Raw genomic sequence first — 18,381 nt, forward strand, 5'->3', positions numbered from 1 at the left:
CACAAAGGTGGCAAGTCATCAAGCATTTCTACTTGATTTAGAAACTCCCATTTTTCATACAAAAGAAAGATCACTGGCTGAAATCAGTGCAAAAGCAGGATGGAGAACAACCCTCAGGAAGAAGGGGAGGGAAAGAGACACCCCCAGACAATAGCTAAATTGGTGTTGAGCCTGTGGCAGTTTTAGTGGGAAACTTCTGAGGATGTAAAATTGCACTCTGTACCCTTCCAAATAGGTGAATTCAGGTTTCCTCCTACCCTAAACACTCTCAGAGTTCAGACTAAAATATGAAAAAGATATTAGCATCATTGTCTGAGTAACAGCGACCACAGGTATAGTGCTGAAAATAACTCCATTTACTTCTTTGACTGGCATCTACAATACAGATTTAACCCAGACATGAACAAATTTTGCATTAAAATGACAAGCTCCTTACCTTCTTAGAACAATAACCGTGAGAAGATGAAAATGCAGCATGCTTACCAGTAACAGAACTTAAGAATTATTAATCACATATATCTACTAAAGTACTCACTGTTGCATTAACATTTCTAGTATCTCAGTCATCATCACAGTGCAATGATCCCATCTCACCCATCCTTTCCACATAACTTGCAATCACTTTAAATTTCTTTATTTAACATAAAATCTCTCTCTAACCTAAACTACCACAGAAGCCCACAGAAATGAAATAATACAGCTTTAAGGTGACAACACCTTTCACAAGTTATGCAGTCCCTGCTAAAAAGCAGGAAAACAGGCTCAGATTATAAATGAAAATTGCCAGAGATAGAGAAATTCTCATCCCTAAGAAGACCGGTCCATTGTCGTAATACCGTTGAAATAAGATTGTCCTTGTGCACTAGCTTAATAGATCAGTCCTGTGAATAAATCAGTCAGGGATACAGTCTTAGTAAGTGTCCTTTTAGAGATTATCATCACCTTGAAGGGCACATATTTGTTCTGTCAAATACAGTCCAAAAGGCTGGAGAATGAATATTTCCTTTTTACATACATACAGTATGTATTCCATTTAGCCTAGAACTTCCTAGTAATTCCTAAAATAACTGAAATACTACTATGCAAAAGTCTTAACACTCTTGTGTTTTCCAGAATCACTGTAATCATACACAGTTAAGCCCAGGGAACATCAGGATTCCTATGGAGGTAACTGCCTGTTACCTTTAGAAGGTACAATGATTATATACCACCCTTGACATATTTCACATTTCCATCTAGTCAGTAGTCCAGAACTTCATATGACCATTTAAGGCAGCTTTTGAGTAAGTTTAATTGGAAATAAGTTAATTTTACAGATTTGATGTAGCAATAAGAAAAACGTGCAGAGTATCCATTTTTCTTTAACAGAAAAACTTATTTTCATCATGAATATCAATTAGGATAAATATTTCTTTAAACTCATGTTGTACTTTCATATGCTACATATGATAGAAAAATTCAAGGCCTCTCACATCAAGCAAGATAATTTTCCAAATCATCAAACAAGGTTAGCAGTATGAGTCTGCTATTTGGAAAATTCTGTTAATCAAAAATAGATCACTGATGCACTTAATGATAACTTGAGAAAATCCATTCTTCATAGAACAGTTTAAAAAATGAAAAACCTAATCAGAGAATCCATCTGTTATTTACAGTAAAATGAATTGGTAAATAGTGAATATTTATTATCTAACCAATAACAGTTTTCCAAATAAAGATGATGGCATACTGCCAATAAGCAGAATACATAGGCATTTGGCAAAATTACACTTCTGTGACACATAGCTGTTCTAAAGTAATTCCTGCCTAATATATATATTTCTCCTTATGAAACTGCTTTTGATTTCCTACAAGACACTATAAAACAATTCACTGGATGTGTTATTAAGTCTTCTTCTCTATGTTTGAATTTAATCACTACTCAGATTTCCTAAAGTAAAAATTGCTGTCATTTAAGCAAAGGCACAAATGCACTAAGAACCTGATCGAAACAATACCACTGTCAAAGGAAATCTTTTTCATCAACCACTGACTGTTGGGTCTATTAGTACAACCCCTGTAATGTCTGATCCACATATACTATTAAGGTACCAATTCAAGAAAGATTTGCAGGCTTGCAAAGTGTGGGGTTTTTTGTGCACTCTTTATTACCAATATTCTTAAAAAAAAAAAAAAAAAAAAAAAAAAATCATATCCCTGTAACTTAGGAACAAACTTAAACAGATCAGAAAAGGTATACACTTCACAGCTAAAACTAAAGTCTGTTCTTTATTAACATTTCTAAAAGCGTAAGTCAGAGCTATCCAAACTCTATGTCTTTATCTACAACATATGTGATATCCTAAGTGAACAAAGTAAGCCTAAATGCCATGTCTATCCTTTCATCACTGATGAACAGAAACTCCTTGTTGGTTATAATTGCAGAAAACCGCTAACATTTATCTTTTCTGGGAAAATAACTATTTGTAGATGAAAAATTAGAGTATTTTTAAGCTGGATAAGCATGAAAGACTGTTTAAGCACACTTGAAACAATGGAACTAACAAGTAAGCAGTGTAAATGCACCCACAGTAATCCCAAATTCACTAATGTACTTGAAAATAGAATGGAAGAAGATCTAAATAGAGTCACAACATTGTATTTACTTTTTTATAGCTATGTCAGTGAGTTCCTCTGTAACAGAAGACAGAATTCTCATCATCAGAATCATCCTCAACATTTATGTGCTAATAGACTCATTCTTTCTCACTCAAAGTAACAGTTTTCTGAACTACACTGCAATATTAGCTCAGCAGCATGCATATGTGTGTTTGTATGTAACCAGTTGCTACTGGTTAAGTTGGCACAGGGATGGAAGGCTGTAAATTCGTGTCCTCCATCAGCACCGTTGACCTGAGAGCAAATCCCACAACTGGCTACAGGCATTCAACATCCATCATTGCTCCTAAAACCTAATCTTTCACAGAAGGATAGCTACACTAGGCATCAGTTAAGCAGCTTTCTAATATACACCATCATCCCAAATATACATACATACATACATACAAATATACACAAAACTTCCTGCCCTACTTTTCTGGTCAGTGCTTCAGAAGAGTCTCATTGTATGAGTTTCCCACCAAATCAATAATTTTTATCTATACATAGTGATCAGAGATGATTTTTAGTATGTCTCTTCTTTAATTCAAGATAGTCAAATTCATGCAAGTATTAATACACAGTATACCTGTAAGGAGAAATTTTTGAAAGTGTAGTTTAGGAGGTAAAGAGTGATACACTTGACATTAGTGCAGCTGAAAACCTAGGAAGGAAATATCCTGGTCCTAGATTTATGAACAGCTTTTCAAAAAAAACTCCCCCACCTGACTGTAATGGGGAGATAACTTTTTCTCAAAAAAAAAAGAGAGACAGACATACATTTGACTTATAAATCTCTTCTCTTACAGCACAAAGCAGACAGAAGAAAGGTTCAGAGTTTAGTATATGCCCATTTATTCTTGTGAACTTTCTCTTTTTTCAAAAAAAAAAGTAAAAAGCATTTCTGCTTAACTTTGATAAATAAAATGCACTTCACTTATTTCAAATCATTCACGAATGTCATTTCTTCATTCCAAACATACAATTATACAGTCTACCCCCCTAAAAATAAGAAAATAATTTTAAAAATAGCGGAAACGGCAATCTCTTAATTTCTCATACATAAATTTCAGCTTTATTTGCAAAGTTTTATAGAAGAATACAACCTATATACAGTTCAGAAAACCACTTAGCAATTCCTTAATTCAATAAGCATCCTAAAGGAAGAGGAATTACTGAGTTCAAACTCAACAACTATTTTTTAAAGGTCAGAAAGCCTATGATATTGTTACTAGAATGTCTGTAAATTTCCTCTCAATGCACCAGCTAACAGAAAAACAGACCATGGCTTTGGGTAAAAACAGTGAATGAGCCAAACTGGGGCACTGAAATCAAAGTAAGTCTGGGTAAATTTGCAAATGCAAAGCACACCTTTTTTACTAATTTGAGAGCTGTCACATTTGTTTCAGTCAATTTGGCACTGATCATATCCATCATGAGAATTAGCTGATCCTGCCATCTAAAAAGCCAGATTTTACACATCACTTACAAAACTCTGACTTAGATCTTTAATTTCCAGAGCATTAAAAACTATAAATGAAAGAGCAACATCATTGCCTGCTTTTATTCCATATACTGCATCTGACACACTGTTTGTGGAAAAAGCATGCATTATCTGACTACAATGTGAGCAACTCACCTGGTACTAACTAGGACATCCATTTTGATTTCTGCAAACAGTAAATTAAATTGGTAGTTTGTATACCAATGGAGCAATTCCAGTAAGTTGAAGTTTACTGGAAATCTCAAAGAACTTAAACATTCTTAGGTTTGAAGAAGCACAGCATGGTAAGCATATTATGTCATGCCCTCCAATATAATGTCAAAGTATCTAAACTTCAATCATTTTCAGTCAGCTAACACAAAGGAAATTTCCGTACGTTTCCTGTCTTCTGAAGGAACCTAGCATCTCTGGCAGGTATCAGAAAGAGACAGGTACAAATACAGAGTTAATTCCTGCAAAATTTCTACCTGTTCTGGAAGTCTACTGCAAAACTCAGCACCATTTTTTCTCTTGTTACTATGCTACTAAGCCTATGAAGAAGTTTGTCATGGCACGTAAGCACGAGACACTTCAGCCTGCAGAGTCTTTTGATCTCAGGAATGTACAAACTGATACAGATACATACCTACTATGATGTAGTCAAAAAAAAATGATAAATAGAACAGTTAAAAGTGAATAGTTGTGAGTGCTAGAGAATTGAAAGAACCTGGCCAAATAATAATCACCTTTCAAAAAGCAATGCTTTCAGTATTGACATAATAACTTAATTAATTTTACTTATTTACAAGCAAACCATGTTTATTATTTTTTAGCAGTTTTCTCTGCATTTTGTGATTTCCTATATGAACCATGTAATGCTTTAATAAATATTATCAGTCATCAACCAAAAACCATCTGAGCTTACGAACTGGTACGCTCCAATTGTGCAGTAGTAGACATACGGTTCTACGAATGCACAGCAGCTTAAACAACAAGTGAAGTTTGTTGGAATGGAATTTACAGGCAAAGCACTCTTGGACAATCTTTATATCATCAGATTTCTTCAGTAGGTAAGTTGTACAGTGTACTACATCACCAGGAGAAACAGCTCTTCCTCTTCGCTCTTACTTGGTAAATCACTGATAGATCAAATGAAGGAATATTTTTAAACACTGATTCTTGCTTCATGCTGCCAGCTTGCCAGAGAACATTCGTTAAGCAGCTTAATTTAAGGCCTTTTCCAGAGGAAACAATGATTAAACAAGTAAAATAATTCATAGAGTATGTAAAATTCAGAGTTTTCATAAAAATACTGTATTTTGACCATTCTATACCAAATGCTTTTAGTTACAATTACATTGTAGGTTCTTGTTAAAATACTGACAGTATTATATATCTCTTTGACGCTAATTTTGAACAGTCAGTAACTGTACCTCTTTTCAACTGTTTAAAGAACAGAAGGTTAAAAAAAATATACAAGAGTGAAACATGATGGTTCACAGATCTGTACTGCATTACTCCTTGTGATACCTGATGAAGTGCCTATCTTGTGCTTTTCTAACACAACTCCTTGATTTATCAACACTCAGTAAAACTTCATTTTGAGCAGATGTCTGTGATTTCGGGAGGCTTTTAAGGTGGGCTTCATTACATGCCTTAATTATTTTACAGAAATGCACACAGAAAATTATACTCGATCAACATTTGCACAACCGTAGTCAGTTATGAGACAAAAAGCCTCTCGCAGTAACTGGTTCACATCACATGATATATAAAACTCTGCTTTTTAAAATATAACCTATTAAAAAATTAACATACCATAGCAAAGATGCATTTTAATTGTATGACCTTTCAGTGATTTAGCTTAAAAATCCTTTTAAATCAGAATTTTTGAAGAGCTTGGTACAGAAAGTTCATTTTGAAGGAAATCCAATATGCAAATATTTCAGCTATGCTCTTTTACAAATTGTCTGCCTTGTCAGTTTGAAAAACTGAAAATCAACAATGGAACAGTGTAAGTATACTTGACCTTATTGCTTAATGTCTATCAAGAATGCCACGGTTGGTCGATTTTAAATTTGTGAAACCGACACTCAAAAATGTATAGCGCATCTTCAGTCCAGGTCCCATAAATGCTGACAATCCAGCCAAAGCTTTGGAATCTCTACACTTCCAAACTTACATAACACAAAGCTAGTTTAAATACACCATCAATCTATGTCTGCTCCTGCCTCAGAGTAATCCTGTTTAGTTTATCTTTTAACCCTACACTTGCATTGAACAGTACCATTACTAATCTAATAGAATATACGTATAGGCAACAAATCTAATTTTCTCAGCTTACAGAAAATGCATTGTGCAGAGAAACACTCAAATCCAACTTTGCACCAAATTTTCACCTCCCAGGTGGACGTCCTTCCTCAACCGCCACAGCAGTCAAGAGAGCTGAGAGGAGTGGAGAACTATGTTGGATGTCATATAGGACTGGCAGAATTAATGAATGAAGCAGGGTAAAAAAATCTCAAAGATAATATGCACATTGTATGTATCTCCTGAATAGCAGCAGCCTTATTTATCAGTAATGAATAAATGAATGGCAACTGTGCTTTTGATGTTAGGCATCTGTGTAAAAAACGTCTTTCTGGTGAAAGAGCTAGCATATGCTATGTACTGGTATTTGCTGTATGAGAGCAGTTTATACAGGCCCCTAGTGGCTTAGCACACACAGCAGTAGATAAAGGGGGATCCCTACTCTTTAGCTTGTGTAGTTTTCGTCCCTGCATTATGCAAATGTAGAAATGAAGGGCGACCTTAAAAATGAAAGCTGCATCACTGAGTCAATTTAAAATATTAAGTGTTTCATTTTTTCATAGGACCCCAAATCTGCTTTTTGTAAACCTTCTCATTAAATACAGATTTAACATCTCCCATGTAGCTGACTATCAATATTGGTATTTGAGTTACACAACAGTCACAACAAAATGTTTGATTCGTATTATTCTTTAGCATTCATTTATAAAGTAGTAAGACTGAAGTGACTATAAGCAGATTCTAAGTCATCACTCCTGAAATCTAGAAATACAAAGACACATTTTTCTTTTCTAGGCACTATTCCTGACAGCTTGCCACAGCACACACAAACCGTAATGAATTTCTTGGTGCCTTCTTAGTAGAAGTGTTCTACTTAGGGAAAGCTCTCAGTGCTTAGTGTGGATATAGAAAAGCTATACATCATTTCTGCATTGAAAGAAATCTAAATATACTCCACCATATTAGAACAAGTGACAAAAACAAAATTGGAAAGCTACTCCTGTAAGAAGTCTCTCATTAAATCCTTCTTGTTTTCTATGTAAAAGCTACACCACTCAGTTTCTTGAAAATCCCATGCCAGTACATTTATACCTTTTAGTAATTTTGACTGGGCAGAATTTGACAGCTGAATTTATTAAACTGACCAGTTCGTCAATTTTGCACTTTAAAAAAAGGAGATGGTAACAAATCTCATGAGAGTGCATTTAAAGAAACCAACAAAAAATGCCACTTAAAGTAGGATGCAAGTGCATACGATTGCATTTTGGGAAGCTTAGAATAATTTTCTCCTTCAGAGTTGCTCTGTTCAATACCAAGCAATGTAAAAGCTTTGTCTGCTCCGAGCCCAGGAGAATATGATGTCATTTAGTATACTTTTATATTAAGAAGAAAAAGTATTAACCGTTATAAACCACTACTGCACTCCAGAGAAATGAAAAATATTGTACACATTCATTTATTCGTCTCTGCATCAAAATTTACAATGAAAGTCCTGATACTACAGAAGTTGTTTGTGTCTGAGCAAAACACAGGTTGGAAGAAATTACTGAAAGGCTCAAAAGATCATCATAACTTCCTATACAAATTCTAAGCCTAAGATGATATACACTTAATAAAAAATATTCCTGTCTTACTAATAGGAAACTCCAAACAAAATCAGTATCTACAGCCTCATGTGAAATTTGCACTGTCTCAGGTACACAAATATAAAACCTTAACTACTCTGTTTAAATAAAGTAACCCTTTTAGGTATGTCAGAAGTCAAAAAATAAATACATTAAGTGTTGTAAAGAAACTGACATACTTCCATGAGGCAGTAACTGTACAAGGGCCAAGCAAAAGAATAAAATGTGCATGGCAACAGTCTCAAGAAGCAGCAAGGAGGAGCAGATATTCAAAAGCCGTTTTCAAGGAAAAGTGGTAATAGCTTAAGGAGGAAATAATACTAACTCTATGAGTAAGGGAGGAGATTAAAAAAAAATGTAAAACGCAGAATTCAGTAAAATAACTCTTTTATTAGTAATGCAGAGAGAGGTTAGTTAACGGAGCGAAAAGTGCCTGTTCACAACACAAGACCTTACAGAGGGAGCTGGTAAGTTTGCTGAACAAATTTGAGAGCCCCTTCACAGCCGTTTAGAAAACAGAGTTTCCAGCCCTCCGGACGTGCTTTCTTTCCAGCGGCTTAGAAAGAGTAAACAAGTGAATCAAAAGCCCGGCCGGGGAGCGCTGGGCGCCCCCGCGCCCGTTCCCAACGGCGGGCGGGGGCGGGAGCCCGCGGTGCCCAACGGTCTGCGGCGCCCAACGGCCCGCGGCGCCCAACGGCCCCGCGCCTCCCTCCACCGCCGCGCGCCGCCTCCGGTGCCCGCCGCTTCCCCGTCTCCCCGCCAGCTCAAATAAGCACAATCAACACCATTAATATCAACAATTCAGCCGTCGGAGCGAGCGGTCCCGCTTTACGATGCACAAATCACGTAACCTCTTCCCTCCCCCCCCCCCCCGGCCGGGCACCGTGGCGATTCAGTGGAAACGTCGAGTCTGATCAATCACTTACCCTCATGCTGCCCCCATCCCCCGTCCGCACGCCACACAACTCTCCTAATTCTCTGCGCGGGCCTCGCAGAGAGAGGAGGAGAGAGGGCTGGTGACTCTGGTGGGGAGCCCCCGCGGGCAGAGGCAGGAGCGTGTGTGTGTGCGTGAGGCACATGTGTGCAGGGCTGCACACGCCGCCCGTCCCCGGCGCCCTCCCCACAGCACGCACAACCGCCCCGAAAGAGCCCCGGCAGGGCGGAGCGCGCAGGGGGAAAATGGGTCAGGAGCGGGGCAGTTACCTGGTCATGCTGGCTCCCCCGGTCCCAGCAGCAGCCGCCGCCGCCGCCCGCCCGCCCGCCGCCGCTTCCCTCCGCCGCCGCCACCTCCTCCCGCTGCTCCCGCTTGTCTCCGGGGCGGCCAATTTAATCCGAGCCCCGCAGCAGCAGCAGCCGCCACGAGCAGAGCTCCCGGCCGCTGCCGCCCGGTGCTGGTGGCTGTCGCTCACGGTCCGGCGGCGGGGAGTGGGAGAGAGTCAGCAAGAGTCCGAAAATCCAGCATCCAGAGGAGTCAGCTCCCCGCGCCTGCCCGCTGCTTCCAGCGCCACCCCTCTCTCCTCCGCGCGGCTCTGCTCCGCTCTGCTCTTTCCTCCTCCTTCTGCTCCTGCTCCTTCCTGCGGCGGCGGCTGCTGCTGCTGCTGCTGCTCCCGGGCGCGCTCTCTGTTCCCGAGCTTCGGCTCTGTTTCCCCTCCCCTCCTCCTCCTCCTCCTCCTCCTCTCCCTCTCCTCCTCCCTCTCTCCTTCCTCCTTTCCTTTTTTTTTCTTTTGTGTGTGTGTGTGTGGTTTTTTTTGTTTTGCTTTTTTCTTCCTTCGTCTCTTTTAGCAGATTCTTTGGCTACGAATAGCGGCGAGGTCGTCCACCTAGGCACCCCCCAACTCTCCTGCCTCCTCCACAAAAAGTGCAGTGGAAACAAAAGCGAGGGAAGCGGGCCGGGAGCAAGGGGAGGCGAGCGAGGAAAACCCCACAGCAACCGCTCGCAACAACCGCTTCTCACCGCCCTCCTCCGCTCCCCGGGGGGGGGGGGGGGGAGAGGGGCGCCGGGGCGGGGGGAGCGGTGAAGACGACCCTCTCTTTCTCCCTCTTTCCTTGTTTCTTGTGTGTGTCGGGGCAGGGGGAGGAGGGTAATCCCCTGGTGCTGCGTGGATCTGTACGGCCGCAAGTGTTGGGAGAAGCTCGGTGCCGTGCTGTGTGGCAGAGGGAGAGCGAGGACAAGAGAGAGGGAGGCAGCTGTGGAGAGATGCAGCCTGCCCCGGCCTAGCCCGCTGGCCGACTGCGCACGGTGCCGAGGCGGGCACACACGCACCGCACCGGGCCACCCTCGCGCGCGCACACACAAACACGCGCGGGCACACGCACAGCCCTCGCGCATTAACGCCACGCGCGCGGGCGCGCGCGCGCCCGCGCGCGGCCCGGCTCTGGGGGACGGGAGGCGTGGCCGGGGAGGAGGGGGGCGGGTGACGTCACTCGGCGGGAGCCGGCTGCACCGGCCCGGAGCGGAGCTTGCCGCCCCGCTGCGCCCTGCGGGCCCGCACGGCCGCGGCGGCCGCACACGGCACCCCGCGGCCACGGCGGGCCCCCATGGGCTCGGGGGCCTGCAGAGCGGGCGGCAGGGGCGGCGGGCCCCGGGTACTCGGCTGCGTTTGCCTCACGACTGACTTGTCACAGCGCCCTGTTCTGAAAGCATTGCTGCTCCTCCCTCCGCAAAGGGAAATACTTCCGATTTACCCCCAAACTTACCGAGACAAATAAATTTCAGAGTTTAAGTAGCTTAACTTCTTGTCTTGGTCAGCATTCAGGTGGTTAAATCACTGGGGTTAGGAGACCAGTCAGGCAAAGAGGGGTCTTAGGAGGGGAGATACGGAGTGAGGCAGAGCATATAATAAGCCAATATTTGCATACGCAGTAATGGTTGCGTATGACCACTCTTATTTTTTGTTCCCCCTGCCCCAAAGAAAAAGCAGATGTTGTGCTCGGGGATGCCTGAGGGCGGTGCGGTGGCACAATCCCCGATTTCCTGCTTAGTCCTGTCTAACTTCGGTAAAGGTGGAAATAAGTGAAAGCAATAGGGTTGAGACAGCTGGCACGCTGGAAAACCTCTCTGTGGCTTCCCTCAGTTCCTCCTCAGTAAAATGGAGTAATTAATGGCACAGGTGAAGTGTGAGGATAAACTCAGTGAAGACCATTGGTCAGTCACTACGGCAGGGGGAGTCTCTGAAGAAGGGATCCACCAAAGTTACTTTACTGACTTCCACATGTATAAAGTTACTGGCACAGCGTTTGCCAGCTTATTAAAACGTCCACCGTTCAACACTGTCTTGCCACATCCAGACTTTTTAATCAAGCTATGTAGCCCCTGATTCTGATATCCATTATGGTGGCCGATGGAAAGTTCATTGCGGATCATAGCTACTTTTCTGTGGAGGGGAGGAGAGGGAGGAGAGTTGGGCATTTTCTATCGCACAATGTTTTACCTTCCACTGGAAGGTAGAGCTGCCAACATGAAGGCTATTTCTCACAAAAGGGAAGATAAACTTGGTTCTCCCCAAGTCCTATAAATCGTTGTCTTCTTTTGACACACAGCCAGTTACACCATGAAAAATGATCCCCAAAATAACCTTACACTTAAAGAACCACTGGCCCTTTCAGAATGGTATCTTTCAAAATACCAAATGACTGTATAAAAATCACTTCGTGTAAAAGGTAAAAACATGAAATGTAACATGGATGACTACTTTTTATCTTTGAAAAAACTCTAAAGAACTAACTTTTAAACAAATAACTGTGGTTTCAAAGGGAAACAACAAAAATCAAAAGCTGTGTAAAATGGTATTTTATCTATATGGTAATAAATGTGGTTAAAGAAAACAAAAATTAAATCTTCAGCTTTATCTTCTTGACTCAAATGACTGCAAGGTTGTATTTTCTTTGAAATGGCAATGAGAGATAGGTATTTCAGGTTTTAATGTTACGTCCCAGCAGTTTTAATCAGTCTACTTAGCTGTTTTAGTGCTGTTCATGCTGTGATCCTTGCATGACATTAAAGAATTGAGCAGTAAACCTAGGCATTTTATATTTTTCATGTGGTATCACAACATGGATGTGAGTTTGGGGACTACATTTAGCTTTCCATTGTCTTTGCGTCATAACCAGGTTGTATAGCTCTTCCTTCTGTTCATTCAGTCAGCATCACAATACTCTTCAGGAATAAATGTTTCCCTCTATAGTAGTACTAAAAACAGGTCTAGTGAATATTGCTTATAAGTATTCCAGTTTGTGTAGTGATGCTGAAGGAAGAATCAGAAGAAATAAACCTAAATTCATGAAGCAACATGCAAAAACACTGTACTCACTGTTGCTCTAATAGGTACCACCACTTGTTATCATCAGCATAAATTTTATACTAATGATAGTAGTATCCACATTTGCATACATTTATGTACCATTAGAGGTACTGTACTTCCAATGTTCCTTCTCTGTTAAGAGGAGAAAACATACCAAGAAGCATAATTCACCTGTTATAAACTACTAATTAAAGGATTTTCTTTTTCAAAATACACATAAAATTCAAACACAACCCTCACGCTAGTGTTCTATTTTTGCCAAGGCTGCAGCAGTACATTACTCTAAGGCTAGTACAGCACTGAATTGGAAAAACATTTACAAATTTTATTAACTTTGAAATGTTTCCTGTAAAATACTGGACAATCTCTAAGAGCTGTACTGCTTCAGCTGTACACAGCTTCTGCTACCTCATAATTAGATTACGTTAGGAAGATAAGAACTTTCTATTAATTTTTTTAAAAGGAAAAGTCTTTTATGTCATCCAAAATTAAGTATCATATAGTCCCTCAGAATCTACGTCTGAGGGATGTAGACATCTTTCATCATTCAAAGTTAAAGAGTTTATATCCTGTTCCTCCTGCTCATGCAGCTGTTTCCATTGTCCCCATTGAAGTTGTTTATTACCAGTGCAAGTGTGAGGTAAGCCAAGGTTTAAAACTTTAAGAACGTAACAAAGGTCAGCTTTGCATCTATCCTTATGCATACCTGCCTGCAACCACACTCTCTCTGAGTGACTTCCGTTACAGCTTTCAACATACAACCCAAAGGACTGGCTGTATTGTTTCATGCCCCAGTCTCACAAATTTCAAGTATTAAACAGTATGGTATTAATAGTGCACAATATTATTTTCACCTCAGCTGCCCTGCTTTGGACTGTTGCTTGTGTCCAGGATCAAAGGGCATCCCACTAAACTATTCTGTGTGGTGGGATATGCCATTAACAATTGAAACCAGTGGATTACTGCAGAGAAGAGCAAGAAGTGCAGCAGGGTGAGGAGGAACCAGAAAGGACACTTTCCAGTGGCCTCTCCTATTTTTTTGTTGCATACAGTAGGATAGCTGTATATTACAATTATTTATAATTAATATATGACAAGCTGTCAGCTAAAATCTAACAGGTGATTTGTCACAAAAATCCATTAATGCATACACTAGGCATTGACTTACTAAATGATTATGAGGATTGTTCCTGAGTTACTGCACTGATATTTGAAAATTCTCATTTATAAGCCACAAGATGCTGTGAACTGCCATTATTAAAGATAATAAAATACTACTAGACAAGTAAATGCGTGTGTTGTCTATATACAAAAATTTATTCAACTAACATGGTTTGAGTATGTCTTTTAAATGCTGATTTAGTACCTCAGCATACATTCTCAGTTCTTATCTTTATCTTGTAAACATTCATGATTCATATAAATCTTTCAAATGATGAAACTTAGGTAGTTAGAGAAAGATATATGAGGAAGAAAGTGATTTTAAGTATAGGTTTTTTATGATCATTTTTGCTTTGTTCATGATTTTTTACCTCCTGTCTTAAGAAAACGAGGCTGTGTGATCTGTCTGGCATTCCAAACAACTTTTGCATCTGCTGGCAAATTTTAAATATATTTCAGAGAAGGGCATGGGTCTCAGGTCCTACATGTCTCAACTGCTGTCCTGCTTTTCCTTCTGTGGAAATCAGGGTTTGATGGAGAAGAGAGACCCACACTGACAGAGAAGAGAGACCCATACTGGCACCACTGAATTGAAAGCCGTTTAAGCCAGCCCTGGACCTGGCCAGAACCATTGGCTACGAGGGAGCTCGCACACTTGTCCTGGCCAGTTTGTAGTGCTGAGCTGGGTATACACAGCCATGCCCAGGCTGGCTCCTCAACAGGAGAATCCAGGGAAACAGAAAAGATGGTGGACACAGGATATAAATGCAAAGGAAGTTGGACTTGGTTACTTCCACCACATGCAGAACAATTTGTTGTATTAGCTCTTTGTGCTATTTTTTTTAACTAAGAAGAGCAAGAGACCTAGAAAACTAGTAATTAATCACACAGCACATGAAAATCTGCAGGGACTTGGCGATGATGAAGTAGGATCAGCTTTATCAGAGTATGCTAGAGTATGTGCCACAAACTGAAAATAAACAGCAGCATATGTAAGGAAAGCTGTAAATAAGGTTTGTGGATAGATGAGATAGCTTTGTTCTAGAGTATTTGGAGTTTCTCAGATGCAGTGAGAACTCTGCTAACAGTTTGGAAAGTATATATTTGGAATGCAGAGCACAATCTGGTGGTATTTTTTCTTAAAAATTTATGCATATGTATATAATGCATGTACACACATAGGTGCAGCAGGTCTCTGTCAAGATTTGCTTTACATTTGAATAAAATACGCTATATGGTTGTTTTGTTTTTTCTTTCTGGTTTGGAAATAGTCTCCACAGAAAGAAGTGTCCCGAATTAAGACTAGAATATCATTAATAGTTTCTGGTATCGGAAGAGGAAGATGGGATTCAATAAAGGAAAAACAGTAGCCAAAAGACAACTTCCCTATTCACATCTTTTCAAATGATCAAATTGAAGAGATACTTTACAATTAAGTAGTGTAAGAATATTTTATGATTACACATACACTTTATGAAAACAAGACACCAAGTTACACCCATAGATTAGAGATCACAGTCTCAATATCACTTCTCAGTGCAAATCTTAATGGCAAGTAAGTGAATTTGTGTATTTCAGTGTTCAGGAAGAAGAGGAAGATATGAATGCACTAATCTGTCCACACAACTGAAAGATCTTTTTAATCTTTTATCTGAATACAGAAGTCTAGCTCCTAAGAAATTCTTGTTTAGTTTACGTAGCCTATTTTATGTAAGTCTCTTAAAGCATTTTGCAGAAAATTGAGGATCTCGCAAACTAACAATAAACTGGTGCAAGTCAAAACTCATAAATCTGAATATTCCCCCCTGCCAAATTCTAAGGAGGCTTAGATCACAATGAGATAGACGGCGGTGCTGTGCTAGCTAAGGATTAGATGTAGGATAGAGGGAGGAGAATGGGAAACCTTAGTTTATTTCCTGGCCTCGATCCCTTTGTTTTTGACTACAGGAGTGTTGTGGAATTAATCTGCTCAGTCATGTGAGAGGAGTGTTTCTCCATTCCTCTCATGTGACCTCCTTTATTTTCATAAATCAGAAGACATGGACAAAGACTGGAAGGAGCAAGATGCGCTCAACCCGTTTTCTAGGGGAAGCGTTGCATTATGGAACCTTGCAGGTCAAAATGGGAGAAAAGGAAAAAATAAAAATGAAAAATTTTCTCAGCATCTCTCTCCCTATAGTCAATACTTTAAAGTCAATATCATCGTGGGCCTAACAATATTTCAACAACAATATTGCTGAATTTCTACAATTCTGAAAGAAGAATTTTTTTCCTAAAATCACATATTCTTTTTTCTTATTCTTCATTTTAAGATTGACAGTAAAACATAGAGTGGACACTGTCTTACCATATTTTAGTTTTGCGTCTATCTCAGGATGGCAAAAAGTAAACTTCTGTTTAATCTGAAAACTTTGTACAGACTCAGTTAATGGCCTTGACTCAGGTTTTCCCCTAACATTACTCTCATTAACTTCAGAGAATATGTTTCCTAATTAAAAACATGCAAAGACATCTGTAATTTGATAACTGCTGTATGGCTAGGAAGAGCTTCAGCCCTACGTTGAGTAGGACAAGTGGCCATACTGCCAAAATGATGTCAAGTTTTATACTTATGTTGAAGCCAAGCACTCTGTAGGGAATTAAATTATTCTCTCATTTCTAAATGTAGTTTCTTCAGAGATAGCTGTAAATTTAGTGACAGGTCAGTCTAGGTGAAAAGAACACCTGAAATTTTTAGTATAGAGTACTATTAATCCAGCACCTTTCATAAGCAATGTATTTACCTTATTTTCAATTTAAAATATACAGTATTTTGATGCCCATGAATTTTGATATCAGAGGAACAGTTCTACAACATAGCCTAGCTTGACTGGTATATAAACAGTACTGAATTTCACTTAAATATTAAAATATATATTTTACTTGTTACTACACTGTTTAACTTATTTTGCTTCTATATCAGCTTATGTTTATTTCTAACATTAATCACTGGATGCAAACCTGCCGAACATTACTCTGTTACAGAATGTAGTATATAAGCTATGCACTATCATATCCTTTTAAGGAAGCCTGTGTATTTTGGGCAGAACAAGAAGTGTTAAAACCACATTATCCAAACAAATCTGCTCACCACACAACATTCTCTAATCATTTTCATTCTTAGCAATGCAATTAAAACAGAAATTAGGACCCCCAAAAATCTATATTTTAGCCAAAGAAGTTACTCATGAAAAAAGGATGGAAAGATTAAATCTGTTGTATTGAACCCAGATTATTAACAGAGCTCGAGTGCCAAGGCCTTTGTGTTTCAATGTGGAAAAGCTCTTTTCTATATTAAACTAGCCCTGTGAGAGAAATCACATATTTGTCACAGTTTTCCAATTGAAGGATTTATTTTTCAACAAGGAAAGCAACTTCTCAGAGTTCTGTTATAACAAATCTCAAACGGGTTCTGCAGGATGCGATTGTGGGGTTTTCTGGGAAAAAAAAAAAAAAAAAAAAAGACAAAGAGACCTTTTCCTCACCAAACTTGCTTTCACTTCCTTGTGTCTCTCAGGAGTGAGCGTGGTGGTGGCTGTCTCATGTTTTGTTCTACAGCAACATTGAGCCTGATTTCTTCCCTCTAGCTGAAGCCCTCCAAATAATCTATTTGTTATAAACTTCAGCAGAAAACTTCTTAGGATGCAGATATTGTTCAATGAGCTTTGGGTGATCTTTTTTCTTTTATATACAGACCAGAACTACAGCTTTGTCCACATGAACTGGTGGAAATCAAACATATAACCTAAGGACTTGTTGGTGTTTTCTGAGTTGGTTTCTTCACTGAGATGGCAAAAGAAATTTCTACTCTGGCACAAAGAACTCAACAGGAGCAATAAGCTCCAACTTTCCTGGAACAATGGAAACACAATTCTTTTCAATATCAAATGGGTTCTGCGTGCAGGATACGATTGTGGGATTTTCTGGGGGGGAAAAAAAAAGACAGACCTTTTCCTCTCCAAACTTGCTTTCACTTCCTTGAGTCTCTCAGGAGTGAGCATGGTGGTGGCTGTCTCCTGTTTTGTTCTACAGCAGTGTTCAGACTGATTTCTTCCCTCCAGCTGGAGCCATCTTTTCATCTTACATCCCTCTCCATACAGTTCTTCCCAATCATCTACTTCTTACATCTTTTGGTATCTCCTTTCTGTCTGCAGAGTGGTTTTCTTCTTCTTCCTCTCCTTCTTATCTCCCCTTTTTCAAATTCAGCATTTCTGTTCTATTCCAGGACCCCGTGTTTACCTTTTCAGTTTGTTCCTCTTTACTAGATTTATCACGTTTTCTCTTCCCTGAAACACCTCTGTTGTCAACATTACTGTAGTCTTCCAAATCCACCTTTTACCCTACAAGCATGCCCCTTTGCTTATATACCTAATGAGAGAAAGGGGAAATGGTAAGATCACTTAAGCTGCATTTTTTTCCACACCCCAGTCAAATTCCCTTCACTCAGAGTACTGAAAAGCAAACTGTATCCAAGCAATACCCTGGCATAGCTCTACTGCATCCAATACCTACACTACTATCTTGTGTGGAAAATCCCTTAGAAACTGGAGATACTGAGTTGGGAAGCAGTTCTCAAAATAAGATCTCCCATTGTCTGTTTCTCCTTGATTACAGTATCTAGTTTCAGCAGAATTCGGTAGCTAAATGGTTGGCTGGCTACAAGCTGCAGTGTAGATCACTGTTCCCCATTTCTCTGTCTTGAGCCAATTTGTTTTGGCACTAGAAAGTCTGATCTCAAAGGACATGATATACAGCTCATATTTGTAGGCTAATGTTTAGAAGCTATTATAGTTCAAAATTTTGAGGAGAAGGATGATCAAAAGAA

At 39.9% G+C, this 18,381-nt stretch overlaps 1 protein-coding gene across 5 annotated transcripts in view; it reads right to left on the reverse strand.

Annotated features, from left to right (window-relative positions):
* PTPRD (protein tyrosine phosphatase receptor type D) overlaps positions 1–9,279 on the reverse strand; it is a 354,190-nt gene extending 344,911 nt beyond the window's left edge. For all 5 annotated transcript variants that reach the window (XM_062600476.1, XM_062600475.1, XM_062600474.1 and 2 more), the window contains exon 1: positions 9,259–9,279. The gene's annotated coding sequence lies outside the window, so the exon portion shown is untranslated. The remainder of the gene's footprint in view (positions 1–9,258) is intronic.
* Between the last annotated feature and the right edge of the window lie 9,102 nt (positions 9,280–18,381).

The sequence above is a fragment of the Rhea pennata genome, chromosome Z (genome assembly GCF_028389875.1).
Source record: "Rhea pennata isolate bPtePen1 chromosome Z, bPtePen1.pri, whole genome shotgun sequence".
Classification (NCBI taxonomy): domain Eukaryota; kingdom Metazoa; phylum Chordata; class Aves; order Rheiformes; family Rheidae; genus Rhea; species Rhea pennata.